The 27599-nt window shown below is 44.1% G+C and overlaps 2 long non-coding RNA genes across 10 annotated transcripts in view; one reads left to right on the top strand and one right to left on the bottom strand.

The window, feature by feature from the left end:
- Positions 1–1481: 1481 nt before the first annotated feature.
- LOC121436749 lies at positions 1482–26350 on the top strand. Of its 8 annotated transcripts, none has more exons than XR_005972753.1 (8): positions 1482–1952; positions 4862–4956; positions 18746–19157; positions 19623–19729; positions 20408–20506; positions 22351–22779; positions 24859–24896; positions 25711–26350. It is a non-coding gene; the product is annotated as an uncharacterized LOC121436749 (long non-coding RNA). The 8 variants fall into 8 exon arrangements; XR_005972754.1 differs by lacking the exon at positions 19623–19729 and having other exon boundaries at positions 25711–25816; positions 25887–26350; XR_005972751.1 differs by lacking the exon at positions 19623–19729 and having other exon boundaries at positions 18746–18805; positions 19051–19157.
- LOC121436758 overlaps positions 23196–27599 on the bottom strand; it is a 31220-nt gene continuing 26816 nt past the window's right edge. For both annotated transcript variants that reach the window (XR_005972765.1, XR_005972764.1), the window contains one exon: positions 23196–23457. This is a non-coding gene — a long non-coding RNA (uncharacterized LOC121436758). The remainder of the gene's footprint in view (positions 23458–27599) is intronic.

Consider the following 27599-nt stretch of genomic DNA (forward strand, 5'->3'; position numbering starts at 1 on the left):
TTCTGTCTTATTGTCATTTCCAATCAGGCACACTGTCTACATTTCTCTATGTTTATAAGGAGTCTGGAAATCATGTGTTCATCCTCCAAGTTTGTTCCTTTATAAGGTTGTTTCAAGCTGGGGTTTTTCATATTCACTGTGAGTTTCAGATTAAGCCCATTAGTTTATGAAAAGTCTGTTAGAGTTCTGTTGGTATTGCACTGGATCTATAGGACTGTATGAGGAGAACAGACACCTGTATCTTCCATTGCATGAAGGTGATTGTAGCGTGAGTTCTAATTGGTCTTAATAATAAAATCTGGAGTCAGATATTAAGTGGTTGGAGCTATAAGATCAGAACAGCAGAGCAGCCAGACACTAGTTCTTTCCTCGACAAAATCCTCAGACCAAATGGAGCATCCTGTCTCTACAAGACCTCAGACTGACTGCCTGGATCTCCTATCTCCTCCCACCTTATATTCCTCTCTTTTCCCAGCCACATTCCTTTCATTCTCCATCTCCCTCGTGCTGGGATTAAAGGTGTGTGACACCAAAGCACTTTGATGAAAGATGTGAGTCACCACTGCCTGACTCTGTTTCTCTTTTAGACTGGATCAATCTAATGTAGCCCAGGATGGCCTTGAACTCACAGAGTTCTGTTTCTTAAGTGTTGGGAAAGGTGAGTGACAACACTGCCTGTCTTCTGTGGCTAACTAGTGGCTATCTGCACACACTGATTCTCAGGCAAGCTTTATTGTCATGGAAGAAACAAAATATCGCCACAGTCGATGAATCTATACATCTTTACTCTCAGCAATGAGTTGTCCCATTCAGTGTCTAGGCACTACAGAGAAGTGGGCAGAGTTTTCCTAATTATTTCATATTTCCTGATGCTATCTCCAGTGACAGGGATTTTAAATTACAGCTTCCACACATTCATTTCACTGTGGTCAGCTGTCTGTGTTAAATTTAGACAGAGTTATTGATGAATCTTTTAGGTTAAAATATTTAATTACATTCTCTATGATGAAAATGTCTTTGATGCTAACATATATTTGCTGTGTTTAAAATTCAGTACTTTGAAGTTGCAAGTGAATTATGAGAACAGAAACAAATGTCCAACACCCAGTTTGGGGGAAAATTTCTAAGGCAGCCACAGGTCAAAGGTTTGCCCCAATGGCATCTTTGGAATCATAGAGATAGTCCTTTACCTCCCAGCTAGCTCCATCAGGGAGGTGCTGAGATCACGGTGGAGAGAAAGAAGGGGATACATGTGAAGAGTTAGGTATGTATGTGTAACTCCAGAAAGGTTTGTATTATGAAGAATACTTAGGTAATTATTTTCAAAATATCTAATATTATTTTCCCCAACACAAAAAGGAAAAGGTTAGTACTCGTGTGTTTTCCCTCTTGTTTTCCCATCCAGTCATGCAGATTTTAGCAGTGTTGCTGTGGACTTGTACAGAGGGGGTGTTTTATGTATGGTTCTTTCCATGTTTATTATAACCATGACGCCTGCTAAGTGTTGCTCTGATACCTACTTCCCTGTGCAGTTACTAGTATACAAGCATTGCTTGTCTTTGAGTAAAGTTTCCCTTTTATCTTTTGTTTATTAATGGATTTACTCATGCGTTTGTGTCTACTAAGAAACACCCATTTCTTAAAGGAGTACTCCTTTGTCATCATTATATACTGTGATGCTTAAATTATCCCATAACATGCCCGTGGGAGTACATTCAAGTGGACCTGCTCTTCATTTGTTATCTGTCTAGAATTCTGGATTATCTGACCACCCCTGGGAAGAAAGCCAAAAGCAAATGCTTCTTGTCAGTGATACTTTGTGTACTCTGTCTATCAATGTCAGGTCTCTTCTATGAGAAGAACAGCAGACCTGCAGAGAGAACACGCAGAATGTTGACAAGAAGCTGACATGAGCCCTTGTTTCCAGTATGTGAGTCATCATTGCCACCAATGTGAGTGTGTGTGTGTGTGTGTGTGTGTGTGTGTGTGTGTGATGTGTACATGGCTGTGTATAAAGGGTCTGTGAAATGAACAAAGAAAAGGAAGATGTCACTGCACATCTTTGACTTGACTGGATGCAGACAGACTACTCCATCCTTATATTCAGTACAGTAGAGTGACAAGATCATGTGGGACTCACCAGGTGAGTCATTTCCTTTTCTCTTCCCATCTGTGTGACCAGCAGCTGGTCTGTGATGCCTTGTAGGAACACATCCTGTTGAGCAGGTCGCAGCAAAGAGCAGCACACTGTGAAACACTGGCATTCATAGACTCCCCAGATGACTGAACCCTGTAGGGGTCCCTTTAAATGACCAGGACTGAAATGGAAGCAATCCCCATCAGACCATTTCCCCGAATGGGCCATGCATGACTGCATCACATTTGGAGGGATTGCTTATTAAGATGGTAGAAATCTGGATCCACAACAGACACTGAATCATGCTTATTAAAATGGTAGATATCTGGGTCCACAGCAGACACTGATTCAAACCCTAGGAAGTGAGTGTGGCATAGCCACTTCTTTCTGATGGCTGTCCATGTTAAAACGTATTGCTAGTGTGTTTGATATTCTGTCTTCCAGGATATGAAGTCACAGACTGCTTAAGTCCATGCCATGTTCTCTTGTTACTGCCTTAAATACCACTGTGTTGCATGGCATATCAAATAGACAAATCAATTCCTTCGTGTACGTTTATCCAGATATTCACATAGTGGCCTCTTTAGTGAACACCTTGTTCCTGCACTGTGAAGACTAGCACGGGTCCTTGTATATCGTGTTAGATAGGCAAACTGTCAGTAAGCAGAAGAAATCAGTAATCACAGCAATTCCGTGTATTATTGGCGCTTTAAAGATCATAAAGGGGACAGGAAATAGTTGTGATGGGGATTGTCGTATGTGATGTTACCCCCAAAGGTTTCAGAAGTTAGCATGTGATCTGAGTCCTGAATGGCAAATAGAAGCAAGACCGTGCACAAACCAAGTTGTGGGCGTGCTTGCTTCCATGGAGAACAGTGGATCTAAGAGCAGAGAACAAGGCTAGTTGCCAGAACCTTGAAGACAACGTGGACACTGCTTGGGGATAGGACAGAAAGGAAAATGTTGTCATTGTCAGCTGTGTATGACATTTGGATTATATGATCTGTGTGGAAGGTGAGTTATGGAATTGTCATGATATGTTTCCTTTTGGTAGAAGGTGACTTGGCACTGAACAGAGAAAGGCCTGGGGAGGGCGGGATGAGGTAGTGTGTGGAGACAGTGGAGATGGTTCCGAAGACAGGGGAGGGATGGAGGTATGAAAGAGGGATGAAGCCATGCTGCAGTGATCAGCAGGAGAGCTGCCCTGTGCAGCCTTGTCTGGGAGAGGGCAGATAGCACCTGGATGCGCTGTGCATTTTCCTTGTGGAGACATTGCTCTAACATCTCTGGATTTGTCTGACCACATGGAGACACGGTGCTTCCATTTACTGACATCAGTTATTCCACGTGTATTGACACAGGATAGTTTGAATACCCAATCTAGTCATTGTAAAACTTAACAATTTGATAACGAGTTGCTGATGAATAATTTTCAGATGTAAAGTTTTCTAAGTACAGCTAACTGTAGCATAATTTCCAACAGAATAAGAATCTAACATTTGTCTCATAAAAAGTGAACACAAAATTCAGTGTATTTTTGAAAATGGCTGTTCTACAGCATGTACTGCTCTTGGTAGGTTTACAGATGAAGGAAGTGAGTAGGTTTTAGGCAGAGTTGAAGTGAAATCAGTCTCTAAATTCTGTAGCAACTGCTTGTCCCTATTCTTTCTCCAGAAGAAGACTGCCTTTAGAAATGCGTATTTTTGACAGCTGGGCACGGAGCAAACATTCACAAGACAGAGGCAGTTGGATGTCTGAGTTCAAGGCCAGCCTGTAATTCCAATTGCATATATCAACATTAGTCTGTCACATATGCAGGAACTTGTGACTGGTATTTAAAGCAGGTATTATCACTAAAGACCCCCAAATTAGCACATGAGCAGTGTGATGCTCTCAATTCACAGAGTGGGAAGCACAGCTCAGAGCAGAGGGTCTCACTCTGTTTTCTCCTCACAGAAATTCCCAGCCTGTGTTTGGAAAATGGGTCCAGGACATCCTGGCTCAGGGAACCAAAGTTGCTGGGGCTAGGAAGGTCCCACATATCTCTGACTCTAGAAAAGTGGTTCAACCTGTGACTTGACCCCTTCAGCAAACGTCTATCTCCAAAACTATTTCCATTGTGATTCTTACCTGTAACAACTTTACAGCGATGATGAAGCAACAGAAATAATTTTCTGGTTGGGATCACCACGCATGAGGGACTGTATTAAGAGTCATGTCACAGGGGGCTGGAGAGATGGCTCAGTGGTTAAGAGCATTGCCTGCTCTTTCAAAGGTCCTGAGTTCAATTCCCAGCAACCACATGGTGGCTCACAACCATCTGTAAAGAGGTCTGGCGCCCTCTTCTGGCCTTCAGGCATACACACAGACAGAATATTGTATACATAATAAATAAATATTTAAAAAAAAAAGAGTCACGTCACAGCATAGGAAGGCTGAGAACCATTGCTGTACAGACATCCAAACACAGAATCCGGCTTCTCAGATATCTCTGGGATCCCTTCATCATTGTCCCCATACTCCTAGGGAGGCACAGCCCCACATCAGGACACATACACTCACATCTCCGTGCAAGGGAAATCCTGTTCTTCTTTCTCCGTCATTTCTATTTCCACACACTATGCTATATTTCCAAATTTTCTTTTTTTATGTCTTCAGCACTGAGCTTAAGGATGTGTCTGATTCTTTGACCAACCTTTTTCCTGTTTTGTGATTCTTCTGCAGGGTCTGGGTCGTTGGCTGTGCACACACATCCACAGACAGTACAACAACAGCCTCTAGTCCCTTGTTGCTGACCTTTGGGAAGCTGGGCATGTAAGGTAGGTTTGCTGGCAGGAGACTTGCTCTCGGGAACAGGATGTCCTTGCCAGAGGCTGGACTCGAGGATGCTACAGCACTTAGATCTGCCCAGCATCTGACGGCCCTGTCCCAAGCTCTTCACAAATGTGGTGGGAGCACATTTGGGGATTTTTAAAAGTGGTCCCTAGACACTGCTATTGCTCCCCTGGCTGTGCACACATTCCCAGCTATATTCTTGGTTTCTCTGGTAGCTGTTCAATGAGAATGCTATACCATGAAAAGAAATCACTGGTGAATTTAAAAAGCCACAGTATGGGGACTGGCGACATAGCTCTCGTGGCAGAATGATTGCCTAGAATGGAAATTGCTCTGTGTTCTTTGACCCTCTGGGCATGTTCACCCTCACCTGTAATACCAGCACTCAAGGCGTAGAGGGAGGAGGAAAGAGACAAGAGAGTCATTACTGTTTATGAGAGTATGGCTCCCAGCCCCCATGGCAGATAGCTCACAACTGCCTTTAACTCTAGCCCCATCAGGAGTCAATGCCTCTGCCAATCATGTGCATACCACAGACAGACAGACAGACATAATTAAAAGTATAACTAAAATCTAAACAAGAAAAAAAAAGAAGCATCAACTCCAGGTCATTGACCAAGGGGAAAACACAGTGGAATTTAAAATATGAACATTATAAAGGCTAACGGAATCTAACAGTCTACAGTCTGGCAGGGGAGATGTCTCAGTGGTTCAGAGTGCATTCTATTGTTGCTGAGGATCCAAGGTAGTTTCCAGCATCCATTTCCAACATCCTTGAAGGACCATACCTCAGCTCCAGGAAGGTATGACCTCTCCTGACCTTTGGAGGCACAGGAATTCATGTGTACATACACATAGGAATATACACAACGTAATTATTATTAAGTTATGTACATTTTAAAATTATGTACAAATTAAAATAATTGTTGTGAAACAATGAAGAAAAATGGTCAAATGCCAGGCAGTATTGAGAACAGTTTTCATCAGCGTTAGGTGGCAAATGCGTGCACTTCCAGCTATTTGAACACTGGGGTTACACGATCGATCATTAGTGCTAAAAAGTTTCAGAACAGCCTGAATAGCATAGAGAGGCCCTAACTAACAATGAAAACCAAGCAAAAACCTAAAATATCTCGTCAATGCTAAATTTCCTAAAATAGCAATCTTAGAATTCATGGTTTTTCAAGAGATGTGGATCATTATAAAATAAATTTTTGCAGGGAAATCAATGATAAAATTACTTATTTCTTGGGAATTCAACCATATACATGTAGAAATGGAATGAAAATGTTACTGGGCCGAGAAGAAAACAGTAGCATTAAGAATGTGTTTACATTAAAATGAATACTTGAGCTGTGGCAGTGTGCTAAGCTTGGAAGACCAGCAGCACTCTGAAGGCTGAGGGAGGAAGGGCAAGAGTCCCAGGCTGGGCTGGGCTTCTCTGAGACTCTGCACTAAACACACAAAGTAGTTAGCAGGACTATTATCATTCCATTCACTGTTGTAAAGTTTCAGCTTAGTTCTGGCATGGGAAGCCATCCTCTTTCCCCGGATATGAGGCACAGCAATGTACGCCCCTGGCCCAGACATTTTAAAGATTACCATCCCCTAAATGGGAAGGCAACTTCCTCACCACCACATACAGCAAGGCGTATAGAAAATGGTGGCTTGGACTGTACTCAGATTGCTCACTCTCAGGAGATTTCCCTGCAGACAGCCCTGTGCCTTAGGGGTAGGAATCAGCCCAGCGACAGACACAGATTTCCTTATGGTAGTACATGTGCTTTCCTGTGGTGTTTCAAATTTCGTATCCAGGAAGGAAAGTACTTTAAAGTGTAAACTGAGAAAAATGCTTGTGCTCGGGTGGTAAAAGTGGGGCTGGGGAGACAGCTAAATCAATAAATTGCTGGCCTTGTGGGCATGAGGCCCTGAGTGTCATTCACAGAGAGCATCATCAAGAAAATGAAGATAAACTACAGCAGGAAAAGTAGTAGGTGTGGTGGGACATGCTTGTGTGTGAAGGTGGAGGCAAGCTTTCCCTGGAGTGTGCTGCCCAGCCAACCCAGCCTGCCTTGCTTGTTCCAGGCCAGTTGGAAACCTTTTCTAAGAAAAACTTCAGGGGGACGGCACCTGAGGTACAACACCGGAGGCTGTCTTCTGTCCCCTGACCTCACGCGCGCGCACACACACAATTGCTCACGCACTCACAGGCATGCACGAACCCACAATCGCACTTTGGATAAAGGATTATACACCTTCCATACTTCAGGAGAAGTAGTCATTTTGTTCAGTTTCTGGAGCAGTAAGGACGAATGTAATCTATTTTGATGCTGTGTGCATGCCTCTGTGTGTGTGTGTGTGTGGTGTGTGTGTGGTGTGTGTGTGTGTGTGTGTGTGTGTGTGTGTGTGTGTTTACACACAGAGCTCCACCATCTCTATCTAATGAGGCTGCTTTATCTTAGCCTTAGACTAGGATTGGTCTCCAATCTCGGGTTTACATTTGATATACCTAAGATGTCAAGTATTATGTGACAGGAAATCATAATGAGGTGAAAAAACACTGCCTTATCTTCAGAGGTATGGTCCCTTCAAGTCCAGGTCACAGTCAATGTTCCCTCCCATCCAAACATAGACTCCACTGGGCCCAAGACTCTCACTGATGTAGTTCCCACTAAGGCCAGGAGGTGGCATTCAAACTACATGCCTACATTTATTTTCTTAAAAAGGGCTGATGTTTTATGGAATACAATGCGTTTTTAGTGTGTTTGGAAAGCTGGCACACGTATAGAGCAGTTCCATTTATGGACTGCAGCAACTGTAGTGCTCCACAACTCACTTCATCCTCCCTAAGTGTAAAGTGGGCAGTGCACACGGGATACAGAGTGGTGCTCTGTAGAGAATATGAATGTGGTGGTCACCTTGAATCCCCTGACTCTGGGATGGATGGATTTCCTAGACTTTCCATCCCCTCTCCAGGAGGCTGTGGTACAGTCCCCAGATCGCTGCCTGCCAGGCAAGTTGTATCCTGGTCAGTCACTGCAATTGTGTTGCACCATGCCTGCTGGGGACTTCCAAGAGCAACCTGGTGTTTGTGGTGTGGTAGCCAAGTATGTTTCCACGGTGTTTGTGGTGTGGTTGCCATGTACTTTTCTATGAATATGCTCTGCATATGACTCAGATGTAATATGTATTCACCCTTACGATGTAGAACAAACTTGGGGTCCCTTCTCTATTGCAGGAAGATCTCCAAAGTATTTCCTTTACCTCACCATCATTTTGGAGCCACTAATTTGATATTGAAATAGAAATTATCCCCTGTGCCCTACAAGAAGAGATAACACAGAAGAAAAGAGGCAGGAACTGCAAGTCCCTTGACAGCCACAGGACATTGACTGAGCTACTGTTCTATTGCTGGGAAAAGGCGCTGTGCTGAAGGGAATTTACAGAACAAAGCATTAAATTGGGAGCTTGCTTTCAGTGTCAGAGGGTTAGTCCAGTACCATCACTGTGGGCAGCATGGCAGCAGCCAGCCTGGCAGGACACCGTAGCAGTAACTGAGAGTTTACATCCTGATCACAGGCAGGAGGCAGAGGTCTTTTTTTTATTTTATTTTATTTTTTTTATTGAGAAAAGAAAAAAAAAACAAATTTCCTCCTCCTCCCAGCCTCCTATTTCCCTCCCCCTCCTCCCACCCTTCTCCCTCTCCTCCCACCCTTCTCCCCCTCCTCCCACTCCTCTCCCCCTCCCTCTCCAGCCCAAAGAGCAGTCAGATTTCCCTGCCCTGCGGTAAGTCCTAGGTCCTCCCCCCTCCGTCCATTTCTAGGAAGGTGAACATCCAAACTGGCTAGGCTCCCACAAAGCCAGCACATTACGTAGGTTCAAAACCCCGTGCCATTGTCCTTGGGTTCTCATCAGCCCTCATTGTTCGCCATGCTCAGAGAGTCCAGTTTTATCCCATGCTTTTTCAGTCACAGTCCAGCTGGTCTTGGTGAGCTCCCAGTAGATCAGCTCCACTGTCTCAGTGGGTGGGTGCTCCCCTCGTGGTCCCGACTTCTTTGCTCATGTTCTCCCTCCTTCTGCTCCTCATCGGGACCTTGGGAGCTCAGTCCAGTGCTCCAGTGTGGGTCTCTATCTCTGTCTCCATCCATCACCAGATGAAGGTTCTATGATGATATGCAAGATATTCGTCAGTATTGCTATAGGATAGGGTCATTTCAGGTTCCTCATCCTTAGCTGCCCAAGGAACTAACTGGGGACCTCGGCTTGGGCATCTGGGAGCCACTCTAGGTTCAAGTCTCTTGCCAACCCTAAGGTGGCTCCCTTAACTAAGAACCGTGCTTCCGTGCTCCCCCATCCAACCTTCCTTCATCCCAATCCTCCCCCTTCCCCAAGCTCCCCCCATTCTCCCCCTATCCCCCTCTCTCCCCATCTCCCCTTACCCCCATCCCACCCCACCCCCAAGTTCTCAATTTTCTCCCCGGGCAAATTTTGTCTACTTCCCATAGCCAAGAGGACATCTATATGCTTTTCCTTTGGTTCACCTTCTTACTTAGCTTCTTTGGTATCACCAATTGTAGACTCCGTGACCCTTGTTTATGGCTAGAAACCAATTATGAGTGAGTACAACCCATGTTCCTCTTTTTGGCTCTGGGTTACCTCACTCAGGATAGTGTTTTCTATTTCCATCCATTTGCATGCAAAATTTGAGAAGTCATTGTTTTTTTACCGCAGCATAGTACTCTAATGTGTAGATATTCCACACTTTCTTCATCCATTCTTCCATTGAAGGGCATCTAGGTTGTTTCCAGGTTCTGGCTATTACAAATAATACTGCTATAAACATAGTTGAACAAATGCTCTTGTCATATGATAGGGCATCTCTTGGGTATATTCCCAGGAGTGGTATTGCTGGGTCCAGGGGTAAGTTGATCCCGAATTTCCTGAGAAACCGAAACACCGATTTCCAAAGTGGTTGCACAAGATTGCATTCCCACCAGCAATGGATGAGGGTTCCCCTTGGAGGCAGAGTTCTTTTGAGTCATCAGAACTCACACCCAGTGACACGCCTTGTCCAAAAAGGACACACATCCTAATCTTTCTTAAATTATTCACCACTGAAACATTAACCATAGGAGCTTACGGGGACCATCCTCATTCAAACTACCACTGTCATGTAAGGGATTTCCTCTGCCCCACCAGCAGCTGCAGAGGGAGAATTGGGGCTGGTTGAATACTCATAAGTGCATTGACTAGAATCTGTTCCAAGATGTCAGTCATTAATACAAGAGACTACTGTGGGACATTTGGGCAGAGCAGGAGGCCATTCCAGTTACTTGTCTAAAATAATGTGCTCTTCAGAAAACAGTAGTCCCCCTTTGGCCCTCTTCATGGACAAACCTGTGTATACTAAAACTGTAAAGACCTTGAGCACACAGGAATTTATGAAACACCATCTGTCTTGGTCACTGTTCTATTGCTGTGAAGAGACACCATGAGCAAGGCCACTCTTATCAAAGAAAGCATTCACGTGCCTTGCTTATAGTTTCTGAGGTTGGTCTGTTACCATCACGGCAGGGAGCATGGTGGCACACAGGCAGACATGGTGTTGGAGAAGTAGCTGAGAGTTCTATTACCTGATCCACAGGGAGAGAGAGGCTGACACTGGGCCTGACATGGGATTTTGAAATTCAAAGCCCACCCCCAGTGGCACACTTCCTCCAATGATGCCACTTCTACTCCAACAAGGACACCACATCATCTAAGCCTTCTCAAAGAGTGCCCCTCCCTGGAGACTAAGCATTCAGATACATGAGCCTATGGGGACCATTCTTATTCAAACCTCCACACCACCTCCAGACTCCAAGAGATTTGAGCTCTGTGTTTGCCAGGCGCATATCCCTGGGATGGTCTATGCTGTAAAGCTTCCCTTTTATCCCACATTGATGCTTCCCCAATTTTCTGCAAAGAGGATGTGGGAAATTTCTCTCTTTTTTAGCATAAGGTGACCTTCTCCCAACTTTGTGCTCTTATAGGGGTAGCATGAACACAACTTGGCCAGTAAGGTTTCCCTTCCAATTCTGCAGTTGCTTCTAAGATACAGTCTGAGTCATTATACCAGGATATCAGATGTGCACATAGCCAGAGTTTTGTGGAACTCATCAATTTCTCAGACATGCACAGACAGGTGTTCTCTTCGGGTGCTTAGCTGACTTGGGGCAAATGAAAACATCGTGCAACTAACTAAAACGGGAAACTCGGAGATTTGAATTGTCAAGATGCTTGAAGAATCAGGCCCACTGGTAAAAGGAAGTGTCCTTTAGTCATTTCTTGTGAGTGGGCACAAATATCCACAGGGGAATTTCCTTTTGTAAGAAGCAGCTATAGAATGAGATGGTGGCGCATGCAGACAGGCTACCACCATAATAAATTCCTAATGCACTGAAGTAAGTTAACTATGTACGCCACCGTTGGGGAGCTGGAGAGATAGATGGTCCATGGCGAGAAAAATAATCTGTTAAAATTGGAGGCAAGTGGCTGGGCAGTGGTGGCGCACACCTTTAATCCCAACACTCGGGAGGTAGAGGCAGGTGGATCTCTGTGAGCTCAAGGCCAGCCTGGTCTACAAGAGCTAGTTCCAGGAGGGCTCCAAAACTACAGAGACACCCCGTCTCAACCCCACCCTCCAGTGGAGGCAGGTAACATCTGATGATTCATGTCAGAATGGCAGGATCACAAGCCGTCTAGACAGTTGGTCTATAGCCATGAGAACTGGGGTGGCTGTCGGGGATTCAAGGATCCATGCATTCGGGGTAACAGAAAAATCAGTACGCTCTGGTTGGTGGCATCTTCTGGACATAATAGGAAAGCTTTTGAGAAATTACATTTCCAGTGATTATCTCTCAAATGAGCCGAGGGATTTTTACAGAATTGCAATCCTTCACATACTATATGGTACATAGAAGGACCTTACCCTAACCCTAACCTTAACCCTTGGGGAGCTGAGGCAGTAGATGGTTCATTGGTTAGGAGCGATACTTGCTTCCCCAGAGGACCTGAGTTCAAATCCCAGCACCGATGACAGGAAGCTCAAACCATGTGCAACTCCAGCCTCCGGGATCCAACACTGCTGGACACTGACATTCACATACATAGCCCTCCTCCCCAGGATTAAAGTAAATCTAAAGGCAAAGACAACCAATGAAAATTGGGAAAAGTTTTTCCCTGTCCTGTTATATTTTGAGGAAAAGTTTTGTTTCTGTTCATTAACAACAACAACAAAAAAAGCATTTAAAAATTTTTGAAAGATGCCATTTCATGGTGATAAAATAATCTGTTAAAAATGGAGTCAGGAGACATCTCCTGATCCATGTGGGAACAGCAGGACTGTTTCCTATCACATACCCCAATCCAGAGCCCCTGCACATACAAACTCACTGTCTCTATTACGCTCCCACACTACTGGTGGGGATTTTCCACTGTAAACATAGTGAGGCCTGCTACCACATAGCTCAGGGAAGTCCATGAATTCCAGAGCTTTCTGACATTTTTTAGAGGGCTGGACTCCAAGCCCGCCTGTCACCTGGTGTGGAAGGAATACTGAAGGTTCCTGCCACGTTTTCCCCCTGTTTTTTCTTAATCTCATCTGCTGCTTCCTCTTGTGGAGGTTGTGTGGCAAGAGAGGCTGCTCATCTCAGCAACTGGGAGGACCAGACTCTTCCCATTTCTGCGGCCACCTGGACACTTACCTCACCCTGCAAGAGCAGGGATGGAAGGAACATTGTGAAACACCGCCTCAGGGTCAGGGTTCCCGAAGGAAAGGCTCTAGGGAAACTGGGAACATGGTCACCTCTGCCCTGAGCAGTGTGGACAGCGGGAGAAGAGGGACTGCTTCCTTAAGCAGTAGAAAAATTCATAGCTTTAACAAGAATTTATTGTATATATTTATTGTGGTGGTATGTAGCGTGTTCAAGATCTGAGGACAATTTACAGGAGTTGGCTCTTTTCTTCCACCAAGTAGGTTCCAGGCCTCAAACTCGTTGGGCTGGGCTGTAAGCACCTTTGCCTGGTGAGCCAACAGATGGGCCAAGAATTCCACAGTCTTGGTTCTTCCGTGTGCATGTACCAACCCTGCCATAAAAGAATGCATGTATGTTTCCAATTGGCCAAAATATGCAAGTCACCCAATTTTAGTAGATGTTGTCTATATTCTTCTAGTGTTAGAAAGTAGAATTGCTTTTTATTTTCTCTAATTTCCATGTGTGTGCAATAGTTTACATTGATGCCCCAACATATGTCTTGGGGTAATTCTGGACTTCATACTCTAGAAGGGAAAGCTTAATGACTGAGATGTCTCTATGCTACACCCATTTAAATGGAAAATGTGACAGAAGAAAAGCCCATACATTGCTGGAGGAGAAATTCCATGTACTCCCTATGTAGAAAAACAAATGCTGCCTTGGAAACCAAGGAAAATTTGGCCCATCCTTCCCACAGTCTTCGCTATCAGGCCCCACTCTTCTCCTGGCTATATCTCCCTTACAGAGGGGAGGGAGAATAAACCTTGTGTGGTGTCTGTCTTGGAAGTTATCCTCGGTGCGGAGTAGATTTTTTTCTGATTCTGCTTCCATTTGATAGTGCAGTTAACATGTATGGATGATCTATAAGAAAGCAATTTGTTTAAGGAGGTCATTGAGGTTACACCAAGCACGTGACTTCCCTTTCCCACACTGTGGGCCTAGAACCAGAGCCACAGGACTCAGAGAGGAAGAGGAACCACATCTTCAAAGACAAAGACAGGCAGAGGGTCCAGTCTGAGCATGTCACTCTCCTGATTTCAGGAAATGCTCACCACAGGTTTCTCACATAGCAGTCACCTCCTCTCAGCTCTCCCCGTGGGTAGTCTGTGAGCAAAAAGACACTCTTCTCCATTGCTGGAGAGAATGCAACTGTTCTCCAAGCCTATGGATGGATCTTATGCTAGTGAAAACCACAAGCGTGCATTCTGGGACCAGGGGTCTTTCTTCTAAGGATCCATCCCAAAGAACACGGAAGGGGACACAAAGAATCTGACAGAGCAACAATGTAGAACTCCAAGAGCAGAACTATGAAAAACATCTGTGGGAAGGAAAGAGGGACAGCATGATCTCAGGTGTATCTACCACTCAAATGACTAGGTACGCATGTGCTTAGCCAGGTATGATGGTATGCATCTGTGATGCCAACAGGCTGATGGTAAAGACAAGAGAATAGTCGTTTTGAGGCTATCCTGAGCTACATAGTGAGCTCAAGTTTTACCTGACTTATATACTGAGATTCTATCTCAAAACAAACAAAATAATTTTTAAGAAGGCAACATGAAGTCCATGATTATAATTATAGAGTGATCTCCAGGATATATTGTGAATACACAACACAAGGTGAAGAAATGAGGCCAGGGTTATCTGCCTAATGTTTTCCTCAGTTACATGCGGCACATGGAGGTTTATAAATTATATAACCCTATTTAAAATAAATAAAGTCAGCTTTAACAAACAAAATTTAATCATAATTATAAGTGTCACCTTCAGCACTGCTCAGATTTCCAGTGGCCAACAGCCACAGACAGCTAGAGCTTCCTGGGCTGGGCAGTGCAGATGCAGAGCATTTTCATCAATTCAGAAAGGTGCATTGGGAACAGAGAGTGCACACCTTTATTGTGAGTGGGAGAATTGATAAAATATGTATGCTTGTGCTTTGAAACACTGGATAGTTGAGCGCCCCCCAAGAAAAGAAAATGATCTCCTATAGAGTGCCCTGGAAGAAACCAGGACAGAGGCTGACATTTATGCTCTCGAAGATGCAGAAGTACTCATTCCATGCACTGATTCCAATCAACTACTTATCACCAACAACTCCATTGCTCAGATTGAGTACACTAAAAAAACTGCCCCCTCAAAGATGCCTGGGGAAAATGGCTGATTCCAGATTTGGGGCCAGGAATGCAACAGAAAAGTGCACAGTGACCTATCGCATCAGGAAGAATTTGGAAAAGACTAAAAAGTCCGTGTTAAAATGGAGATCTTCACTTGAGTGCAGCAAGTCAGACTTATCAGGGAGATGTGGAATATTTTCTCTTACAGACTGAATTAAAGACCAGATGTCATAGTAGTAGCCAAACCTACTATTTTATAATATATATGAATTTAATTGGAGTTACCTGACGAAAGGGATGATGCTTCTCCCAGAAGCCATGGATTATTAAAAAGCCCAGTGCCAAGTGTGGAACACCCCCTCCAGCTGTTGGTCAGGGCTGTTCCAGTGATCCCCCAAAACAATGCAGGTATTGTTTTGATCTTGTTTCCTATTGTCATTGCTCTTGATTCCTATTGCTTAAGACACCACACACGTTGGCCACAGGGTATGGAGAAATCAAGTTGACACTGACCAGAAACCTTCCTTCCTATTACCTAGTTTTCCTATTACCAGAAGATACTACCAGGCTATTGAGTGGAGGAAAGTTGTCAATGTTCTTATTCCTCTGTGAACTACAATAATGGCCAACATGGCAAGATATACCCATGGGTCAACAGTGGCATGAATATCACAGAGGTAACCAAGTAACTTTATGTTTCAATTTAAGGCCCACTCCACAGGAGGAAACACTTGCCTAGTACTATAAATCTGATCATGATCCCATGGTTGGCGAGTTCAGAGGTCCCAGAGGTGAAACTACAACCACCACCACCACCACCACCACCACTACCACCACCACCACCACAACTAACACCATCACCACCACTAACACCACCACCACCACCACCACCATCACCACCACCACCATTACCACTAACACCACCACCATTACCAACACCACCATTAGCACCACCACCATCACCACCACCACCATTACCACCACCATCACTACTACCACAACCACCACCACCATCATCACCACCACCACCACTAATACCACCACCAAAATCACCACCACCACCATCATCACCACCACCACCACCACCACTAACACCACCACCAAAATTACCACCACCACCACCACTAACACCACCACCATTACCACCACCACCACCATTACCACCACCATCACCACCACCACCACCATCACCACCATCACCACCACCACCACCACCACCACCACCACCACCATCACCACCACCACCATCACCACCAGCACCACCACCACCACCACTAACACCACCACCATTACCACCACCATCACCACCACCACCACCACCACCACCACCACCACCACCACCACCACCACCACTAACACCATCACCACCACTAACACCACCACAACCACCACCATCACCACCACCACCAATACCACCACCACTATCACTACTACTACCTTTACCACTAGTGCCATTACTACTACTCCTCTGGGAGGTGAACATTGTATGACACTTCCAGGTGTCACTAAGGTGAGCAAGTATTGCTGGAGAGATGAGAGAAGCTTCTTCATCAACTGATGTGTGTCATTAAATCACCAAGTTTCACGATAAGGGTCATTGGGTTTCCAAACCATCCAGGGAATGTCTCAAAAATACAAGAAACAACTGTTATCAGAAAACAGCACCACTATGTGGACATGGAGCCAGAAAAGCCCAGGAATTTTTGCCCCGCCTCTTCCCCATAAGCCCCATGCACAGTCACTGCCCTGCCAACAGCAGCCATGGCCAAAGGTCCCACTCTCTACACACTGCAGCTGCATGGCTCCCGTTGATCATAATGGCTGTTCCAACCCACTCTCGCAACAGTTTCTACTCAGTTCATTCTACACACAATAACATAACAACAACAAGAGTGAAATTGTGACTCTCTCCAAATCTTCCTTTCATAGTCATAATACAACTGAAAGACTATGAGAGTCATCTACCCTTTCCACCTCACACCGACATGACTACACTGTCCGCCAGCCTCTAGGCTTGTCCTCTGCTCGTAGACCAAATGAGGTCCATGTGGACAAGCCCACCAACAAGGCTTGTATATCCCTTCTTCTTCTTGTCAATCAGGACTCGAGTCAAATGCTACCTGATGAAACCGACCTTTGGGGGGAACCCCACCTACAACAATCCCCATCACAGCCATTTTATGTCCACCTTGAGTTCTTTAAAGCACAAATAACATATGGAGTTGCTGCAATTACTGCTATCCTCTACTTACTGACAATTTAGCCATCTAACTCTGCTAGTCTTCTCAGTGCAGGAACCCGGTGCTCACAAAAGAGGCCACTATGTGAATATCTGGATAAACATACATGAAGGAATTGATTTATCTATTTGCTATGCCATGTAACACACTGGTATTTATGGGATTAACAAGAGGACATTGTATGGAATTAAGCAGTCTGTGATCCATATCCTGAAAGACAGAATGTAAAACCCACTAGCAATACTTTTTTTTTAATTTTTTAATTTATTTATTTATTAAAGATTTCTGTCTCTTCCCCGCCACCGCCTCCCATATCCCTCCCCCTCCCCCAATTAAGTCCCCCCCTCAGCCCGAAAAGCAATCAGGGTTCCCTGTCCTGTGGGAAGTCCAAGGAACCCCACCTCCATCCAGGTCTAGTAAGTTGAGCATCCAAACTGCCTAGGCTCCCACAAAGTCAGCGTGTGCAGTAGGATCAGAAACCCATTGCCATTGTTCTTGAGTTCTCAGTAGTCCTCATTGTCTGCTATGTTCAGAGAGTCCGGTTTTATCCCAGGCTTTTCCAGACCCAGGCCAGCTGGCCTTGGTGAGTTCTCAGTAGAACATCCCCTTTGTCTCAGTGTATGGGTGCACCCCTTGCGGTCCTGAGTTCCTTGCTCGTGCTCTCTCTCCTTCTGCTCCTGATTTGGACCTTGAGATTTATGTCCGGTGCTCCAATGTGGGTCTCTGTCTCTGTCTCCTTTCATCGCCTGCTGAAGGTTAATATTCAGGAGGATGCCTATATGTTTTTCTTTGGGTTCTCCTTATTTAGCTTCTCTAGTATCACTCATTATAGGCTCAATGTCCTTGGTTTAAGGCTAGAAACCAAATATGAGTGAGTACATCCCATGTTCCTCTTTTTGGGTCTGGCTTACCCCACTCAGGATAGTGTTTTCTATTTCCATCCATTTGTATGCAAAATTCAAGAAGTCCTTGGTTCTTACTGCTGAGTAGTACTCTAATATGTATATATTCCATACTTTCTTCATCCATTCTTCCATTGAAGGGCATCTAGGTTGTTTCCAGGTTCTGGCTATCACAAACAATGCTGCTATGAACATGGTAGAGCATATGCTTTTGTTGTATGATAAGGCCTCTCTTGGGTATATTCCCAAGAGTGGTATTGCTGGGTCCAGGGGTAAGTTGATCCCGAATTTCCTGAGAAACCACCATACTGCTTTCCAAAGTGGTTGCACAAGTTTGCATTCCCACCAGCAATGGATGAGTGTACCCCTTTCTCCACAACCTCTCCAACAAAGGCTATCATTGGTGTTTTTTATTTTACCCATTCTGACAGGTGTAAGATGGTATCTTAAAGTTGTCTTGATTTGCATTTCCCTGATCACTAAGGAAGTTGAGCATGACCTTAAGTGTCTTTTGGCCATTTGAAGTTCTTCTGTTGAGAATTCTCTGTTCAGCTCAATGCCCCATTTTATAATTGGGTTGGTTAGCCTTTTACGGTCTAGTTTCTTGAGATCTTTATATATTTTGGAGATCAGACCTTTGTCAGTTGCGGGGTTGGTGAAGATCTTCTCCCAGTTAGTGGGTTGCCTTTGTGTCTTAGCGACAGTGTCCTTTGCTTTACAGAAGCTTCTCAGTCTGGACAGCCATCAGAAAGAAGTGGCTATGCCACACCCCACTTCTCAGGTATTGATTCAGTGTCTGTTGTGGACCCAGATATCTAACATTTTAATAAGCATGATTTAGTGTCTGTCGTGGACACAGATATCTACCATTTTAATAAGCACTCCCTGCAAATGTGATGCAGTAATGCATGGCCCTTTCGGGGAAATGGTCTGATGGGGATGGCGTCCATTTCAGTCCGGGTCATTTAAAGGAACCCATGCAGACTTCTGTCATCTGGGGAGTCTATGAATGTCATTGTTCTACAGTGTGCTGCACTATGCTGCTACCTGCTCAACAGGATGTGTTCCTACAAGGCATCACAGACCAGCTACTGGTCACACGGATGGGAAGAGAAAAGGAAATGACTGACCTGGTGAGTCCCACATGATCTTGTCACTCTTGCTCAGGTAACAGGCTGACCAGACCACACCACACTTGGTTCTTCTCCAGGAGTTGGTTCTGCATGGAAAGTTCACTGTTTTCTCCCCTGCTCTACTAGAAGGCAGAGAAGGAGGAGAGAAATCTCATGGAGAGGGGAGGAAGGCAGATGAGAACGCTCATGCACTCTACTGTAGTGAATATAGGGATGGAGTAGTCTGTCTGCATCCAGTCAAGTCAAAGATGTGCAGTGACATCTTCCTCTTCTTTGTTGATCTCACTGACCCTTCCTATACAGACACACACACACACACAAACACACACACACTCACACACACACACACACACACACTCACACACTGGTGACACTGATGACTCACATACTGGAAACAAGGGCTCATGTCAGCTTCTTGTCAACCTTCTGTGTGTACTCTCTACAGTCTTGTTGTACTTCTCATAGAAGAGAACTGACATTGACAACCTTGAAAAGGAACAAACTTGGAAGATGAACACCTGACTCCCAAACTCCTTATAAACATAGAGAAATGAAGACAGTGTGCCTCATTGGTAATTACAATAAGACAGAAAAGAATATGAAGGGGACAGAAGAGTCACACACGTGTGAGGGGACACCTTTAGCAAAGACACAAAGACACTTCAGTGAAGCAGGCATATGCTGGTCACCGAGTTTTTCTGGGACTGTTGGTGGTTATAGGAGGTACAGCCCAGCATCGTGATCAGCTGCCTAAGGATAACCCTGTTCCTTTGATGACCATGACCTTGGTAAAGCTGGATCTATGATTAGGCTGCAGAAAAGAATTTCAGGAAAAGCCAGAATGAAGCAAAGCTTGTGAGCTTATTCATGCTATGGAAGAAGCTCACATAGTATAGGGATGGCTCAGGAATGAAGGCCTGAGTGAGGACTAGAGAGACTTGAGATTAGGGTGTGTGAGGAGGGCAGGAGAGTGAGAAATGTGAAGATTTTTATGGTTCTCAGAGTTACATTGTTACATTATTACATTGTTTGAAAATTACATGCTTTGAGTCTTTGAAATGGTTCTGTTTTTCCACTTGAAGAAAATATACAATAGGTTATTAAAAGTAAAAAATAATAATGCTTTTAAATGTTCTTATCCCTTTTAAAAAAATTTTAGTAAATTAAATTGTAAGGTGAATATGTGATTCTGCAAACATTCTGGTCCTAAGTAAGCATAATTAATTAATTTTTTTAATGTTTTTCACAAGGAAGTCTGTGCACCATCTGAGTGAATACCTATTGCTCACAGAGGACACCAGAGTTTGAGATCTCTCAGAACTGGAGTACAGACAGTTGTGAATCATCAGGTAGGTGCTGGGTATCAACCCTGGATCCTCTGGAAGACATCCAGTGATATTAAAGAATGAACCCTATCCTCAGACCCTAGTTTATTTGCTGTATTTTTTAAACACTATTTGGGATGTCTTTAGTACTACTTGCATTATATCTGTGGGTAATTTCGACTCTATCAGTTGGGTGGAGGCTTCTTGAATGTCAGTTAGAAAAATGTAAAAATGATCACAGGGACGGGTGGTGTTGGCTCACGCCTTTAATCCCAACACTTGGCAGGCAGAGGCTGGCAGATCTCTGTGAGTTCGAAGCCAGCCAGGTCTACAAGAGCTAGTTCCAGAACAGGAACTAAAAAGCTATGAAGAAACCCTGTCTCGAAAATCCAAAAAAAAAAAAAAAAATGATCACAGGGTGAGGGGCTGTGTATTCCCCTCTCATATCCCCTTCAATGCCCTGTTTTTCTGTCTTATTATGGGACAAGTGGGCATCCTCATGGACAAATATAAATATAGACAAGTTGTTTATCACCGGATACAAAAGTCAACCAAAATTAACAAATGATCTACATAGGACTAGAGAGACATCTCCGAGGTTAAGAGTGCCTTTGGCTATTGCAGAGGACCTGACTTCAGCTTACAGTCCCCATATGGTGGCCCAGAGATACCTATAACTCCAGATCCAGGGGAGCTGACAGTCTTTTCTGGTCTCAGCAAGCATCTGCATTCAAATGTGCATACGGCACACACAAACATATAGGCAGATACCCAGTAAATAGTGAAAGCAAATCTAAAAGGTAATTAATCCAAAATACAACCTAAGCATGAATCTTGTAACAGAAAGCAATTGAAAGAATTATAGACAAAATTCATAGATATAACAAACCCCTTTTATGAAAAGAAGAACTGGACTGTTAGGACTTCCATAAAGTGAAAAATGTACACTGTGATATAAAAGATATTTTCCCTGCCTGGGAAAAAATGAATGTAGGAAATTGTGTATTAGATGACAGCCTTATTGTTTCCAGAATACAGAAAGCCTAAAAAAGAGTCACTAAGAAAATACACAATTCATGAAATAAAAGTTGTCCAGAAGGGTGAGTAGATGCTCCACTAAGCGGAACATACAGCATCAACATCCTTAACACTTAGGGAAGAGAGACAGGTGACTCTAGGGGACTCTTGACACCCCCACAAAATATTCAGAAATAATAATACGAAGACCTGGCAAGGTTGTGGGGGATGAAACTATCATACTGACTGCTGGTAGCCATGGGAAATAGGACAATAACTTGGAAAAATATTTCTCAGTTTCTTGATATGTTAATTGTCATTTGACCAAAGCTGTAACAACTTTCCTGATGGAGCAGAGCTGTTACTTTGAGGAAAGCTTTCCCTGAAGCAGATCTGTAAGCTGCTAAGCTTATACTGACTTTGTGGTATTCCTTGCATCTGGACGGCCAGGATCCCTTTACATTTGAGCTGAAATGTTTACACTACACATATATGTTTTTAATTGTACTCATTGTCTGGCAGAAAGACATCTCCACTCTGCCTTATGGCATCCAGGTCCAGAAGGTACTAGCCAATCACAGTCCAGCCAGAGTCCTCAAAGCCTGGTCTGGCTGGTAGACAACCAGAGGCCTGCCCAGAGCTACAAGGCTTCCATTACAATGAGCAAAATGTGTGGTGGAGAAACAGGAGAGAAAGAGTAGGGGGATGGTTCATGTGCTGTGAAAAGAGGGAGAATAGAAGGTGGTAAGGAACAGGCTGAGGGGGTGGTCTTCTTCTCATTCATGGTCATGGGGTCATCAGGACCGAGGTTGCTACCAAAGGTCATTTCTGGGTCTCTGTTCTTATTGCAGCTTGGGTCTATGTTAACATCCATGGTCCACGCTGCCACCAAAGGGCACACAGGAGCCTGGAGTCTGGGCTGTGTCCTCTGGCCTTGTTGGGATCTGAGCGCTGTGTTGCCATTGGAGTGACAATGATCTGAGAGACCCGAGCTGCCAACCTGGGCCATGGTGTTGTCCATGCCTGAGCTGCTGACCAGGGCCATATCTGTGACCCAGCAGTAGCCAGGGTCTTTGTCTTCCTGACTCCTGTTACCATTGAAGGCCATGCGGATGCCTGAGGTGTGGGCCACCACCTGAGGCCACGTTGGTGTCCAAAGGCTTTGCTGCAGCTGGTGCCATCCTGATCTGTGTGGTCTGTGAAACCACCCGGGAAATGGTGACATCAAGGACGAGTTGTTGCCAGGATCATGTTGGGTCTATGGTCCTACCAGAGCTAGGGTATGTGCTGATGTTTGTGGCCCATGTTACTACAGGGGGCCTTAAGAGCCATGAATGATGATATCCAAGGGCCAGAGTGAGCTGGTTCTGCCCTTTGGTGGACATTGTGTCAAGAGCTGGCCCTGACTTTCACAGGAGAGCTAGTCCCACACCTCACCATGGGCATTGGAAAACTGGGCCTGGTGCCATGGGCATAGGTGAGCTGGCTTCGGCCCTATCCTTAGGCAGGCAGCTGATCAGCTCAGCTACCACCCAGGTCCATATTGGGGTTCTTGGCTTGGCCCATCCTAACATCTACACCATCTAAGGCCTACTGGAATGCTGGAATTGACTGGTCCTGGGGAACAATACCTGCAGAATCTCTGTTACTTGGGGTGACTGCAGGATATCCTAGAGGAGTTTTGTTGTGGGTCCCATGATGATAGTGTACCAGAAACTAGAGGCCATGAACAAGTTCAATGACTCATTGCAATGAAAGTTTACAAGTAAATATGTTGGACAAAAAGGTATACTGTGTGACTCACCTTATATGTAGATCGTATTAAAGTGTAATAGAAGCCCGAGTACTGCTTCTGATGACTTCAGTTGGATCCCCAGGACTCACATTGTGGAAGCAGAGAAATGACTCCTGCAAGTTGTCCTCTGACCTCTACAAGTACACTGTAGATCATGTATGGCCTTGCCAGACACACAAAATAGGCAGACAAATAAATGTAAAAAATGTAAATGGACATAACTTACCAAACACAAAACAAAAGCCAAAAATAACCGATGTTCTTATTGCTGACTGAAATAGACTCTAAAATGATTGCTTTTTTCAAGACATATATCTGAAACAAAGGCATTAAAATGTTAACTTGAACACTTAAAAAGAAGTAAACACATACCATCCAGGAACGAATTATTAGAAATCTAGAGTTATAATCTTAACGTTTAAGAAAGAACTAAAACTAAAGTGGAATAAAACAATTTTAAAACATGCAGTAATGTTATGTGTAAAATTCAGTAGGAGAATGCAAATCTTTCATACTTATATTTCAGTCACACAGCAAAATATGGATTGAAGGAGAATTACAAGAAAGTATAAAAGCCGATTAATAATTGCAGATGAATGCAAAGTAGATTTCTCAATGTGACCACAATCATAGGAAAATAATTTATTAAATGAGAGGCCCTGCATAACCTAACCTCAAAGGCATATGCCCTGGGAAGACATATGGAACTCTTAAGTCTGATATAATCTTTTTTGTTGAAAGCATGGATTATTCCGTGATGGGAACTTCATTTGATGTGTAATGCAGTTTCTCCCCCTTTCCTTATCAGCATTTACAGGTTATTATTGACAGTCAGAAACAAATGAGAGAAATGTCCCAGAGACAAGTCCATGGCCATCGTCACAGATATCACACGCAAAAGACATACATAATTTTGTAGCTCTCACTATCCTGTGTGTGGTCAGAGATGAATGTGTTTTAACGTGGTTGTACCCCTTGAGCTCTCAGTAAACACCAGGGAGCTAGGAGAGTGAGAATGAGAGGTGTCGTGTGTGTGTGTGTGTGTGTGTGTGTGTGTGTGTCTGTGTGTCTGTGTGTCTGTGTGTGTGTGTACAGGAATTCCTTGGCAGAGGCTGGTCTGCAAAGCCTGGTTGATTGACTCTTAGACCTGCAGTGATATGGAGATGGTGGAAGTCGCAGTCCCAGGGCCTAATTACAATTTCCTTTGTGTTCTCTTGAGCCCATGAGTAGCCACTCCTTGGGCCCCCTGAGTTGGACTTACTTAACACCTTGTCACTAACAGATGACGTTGGACCTGACATTTAAAATATCAGAATATGTCTCCTTATCAAAGCTTTAAGTTTCTACCAGTCAAAGGACTGCTTTTCATCACATAGCAGCTAGTGCCTGTAGCTGAGGTTTCTCTGCTTTACCATAACAGTCTACTTAATATTATCACCCATGTACTTAAGGAGAGTCTATAGTTTCTTCATTCTGTGATTATAAAAACTTCATGAAACTGTTTCCACATTGTAACTTGCAATTTGTACTAACATAAACCTGTCTCACTCATGTTTACTCACAGATATTTGACTCCAGAATGAACTCTCTTCTTCCTTCGAGGTGAGAGCTGTGTGTTTACATTGACATTTGTTAGTGTGTGTTGTGTATATACTCATGCTTGTGCAAATATGTCCCTGGATATATATGTGTGAAAGTTAGTTAATCACTTACTGCTGTGATAGGCTATGTGTTATAATTCTCCTGGTCCTCTTCAATGATGACCTGGTGTGTAGTACACTGCTTACTTATCTCCATAGTTCTTTACTCATGTGCTGACCGATATCAGTATGGCTCAACACCCATTTTCCCAAACTGTTTTCCTCTATTGCTGTTCTCTATTTCCATGCTCCATTTGTCCCAGTATGGCTAGAGGAATCCTTTTAAGATGGCATCTGTGTTCATCTGGTGCCTCTGGAGAATTTCCTGGGTCTACGCATTGTACTCTCTGAGCCCCTGTATGGAAAGGAAGTAATGATGCCTACCTCAAAGAATCATTTTCAGGGCCTGAATGGAGAGGAAACAAAACCTGTGTATTTTTGTGGTTGGCCGATTTCCCTTGCCCCCTTTGTGCTGCCCATGGAAGGCTGTGGCATGAAAGTAGGGGCCTGAGTGCACACAGAGAAGGGGAGTTCTTGCCATGGGAATGGGAAATGCACAAGCTCACATTCCCAGTATGTGTCTGCAGTCACAGTTATCACTGTATATGCCCAGGGTGGTGAGATGACCTGGGAGGAGGAAAAACATCATTGTGTACCTTCCATTGATGTCGTCTGCACAGACAAGCACCATCATTCCATCCCCTGGGATTTATGTGCTTCCTCATCCTGGTTTCCTCTATTTCATGAGTTTTCTTTTCCCTTCTGCTACCTTCTAGTGTAAACATAAAGGGAAATATCTGCAACCCAGAAGCAGGAGTTTGTATGGAAGAACCCAGTGTGCTGTGATGTCTGCCAGACCGGACAGAACATTGGGACAAAAGGGTGAGTTAGATCCCTTCCCCCATCCTTATCCATTCAATATAATAACAATACCTCATCTTCTGTTCATTAGCAATCCTGAGGTTAAACATGATCCTGTGTGCATAAATGCCTTCTCATCTCAGCTGGATAGAAAGACCAAAGCACTTTGGAGTAAGTATGTTACAGCAGCTATCCAAGATCTCCCTGATAAGAGCTAGAGAGTGGAACTCAAACATTGTGATTGCCTGCGAGTCTAACCCTATTTGATATTATTGTAATTATAGCTCCTTCACAATCACCCCTTGTAAGAACAAAATCTACAATACATTTACTCTATGTCTATAGAGGACCACATCACATCACTATGCTTCCTGCTTAAAACATCACACAGAACTGAGAGATATTAAGAGGAAAATGAAATTTGTGTTTTGTTTAATCATTTTCTGCATTGATTTTATTTTTCCTTCTTCCAGATATTTCTATGTTTCCTCTATATGTAGGGATAGGTCCCGCCCCTTGGGGGGCGTGTTCGCCTCGGGCTAATGTCTGCCTATAAATTTGGCGAGCATGCTCCCAGCCATCACTTCTGCTTTCCTGGTCTCCACGGGAACGGTGCTTCTGTAAGTCTATTTCTACATTAAAGCTATAGATATATATTTTTTTACAATCTGTCTGCATTTGTTTACGCCGTTACAGATTGGCGCCCGATGTGATGGACTAAACCCACTTAAAAAACCTGAGAAGGCTTACAAATAAGGGAGAGAGAGTTTAACACAGATTTTTGCTGTTCGTTGGTGGCATGCTGTAGAGAGATTTCCTGATTCGGCAACAGTAGCAGAAAAAACGCTGTGTCATTTTAAAGTGCGACTTCCTGGGGCTGTGCCGCCATTGCGATCTCTTTCTGGCTCCTGAGGGAGACAGAGCTTTTGAATAGAGCATTTGGAGTAAAGTGCTACGATTTGTTTGATGGCAACTAGACTCGCTGTGTTCTCGGGTCTGCTCTGCTTGCTAGAGGCAAGCAAGCGCCTCATCTAAGAGAGGCTTCCTGACTCAGCTTCAGCTGCAAAACCCTGCAGCTCTTAAGAGGTCCTGCCACGAAACACTTAAATGGTGTTGACGAAAAGCTGAACGCATGCTTTTCAGTTTTCAGCCATAGCAGAAAAAAAGCTGCGCCATTTAAAAATGCGGGGAATGCAATCTTGTGCAACCACTATGGAAGTCAGTGTTTCGGTTTCTCAGGAAATTCGGGATCAACCTACCCCTGGACCCAGCAATACCACTCTTGGGAATATACCCAAGAGATGCCCTATCATATGACAAAAGCATTTGTTCAACTATGTTCATAGCAGTATTATTTGTAATAGCCAGAACCTGGAAACAACCTAGATGCCCTTCAATGGAAGAATGGATGAAGAAAGTATGGAATATCTACACATTAGAGTACTACGCTGCGGTAAAAAACAATGACTTCTCTAATTTTGCATGCAAATGGATGGAAATAGAAAACACTATCCTGAGTGAGGTATCCCAGACCCAAAAAGATGAACATGGGATATACTCACTCATAATTGGTTTCTAGCCATAAATAAGGGTCACGGAGTCTACAATAGGTGAATCTAAAGAAGCTAAGTAAGAAGGGGAACCCAAGGAAAAACATATAGTTATCCTCTTGGCTAAGGGAAGTAGACAAAATTGCCGGGGAAAAAATTGGGATCTTGGGGGTGGGGTGGGATGGGGGTAAGGGGAGATGGGGAGAGAAAAGTTAGAAGGGAAGGAGGTCGGGCCTTGGGAAAACAGGAGGATT

The sequence above is a fragment of the Microtus oregoni genome, unplaced genomic scaffold, assembly GCF_018167655.1.
Source record: "Microtus oregoni isolate MIOR12 unplaced genomic scaffold, Mior012 000050F_003, whole genome shotgun sequence".
NCBI classification, from domain to species: Eukaryota; Metazoa; Chordata; class Mammalia; order Rodentia; family Cricetidae; genus Microtus; species Microtus oregoni.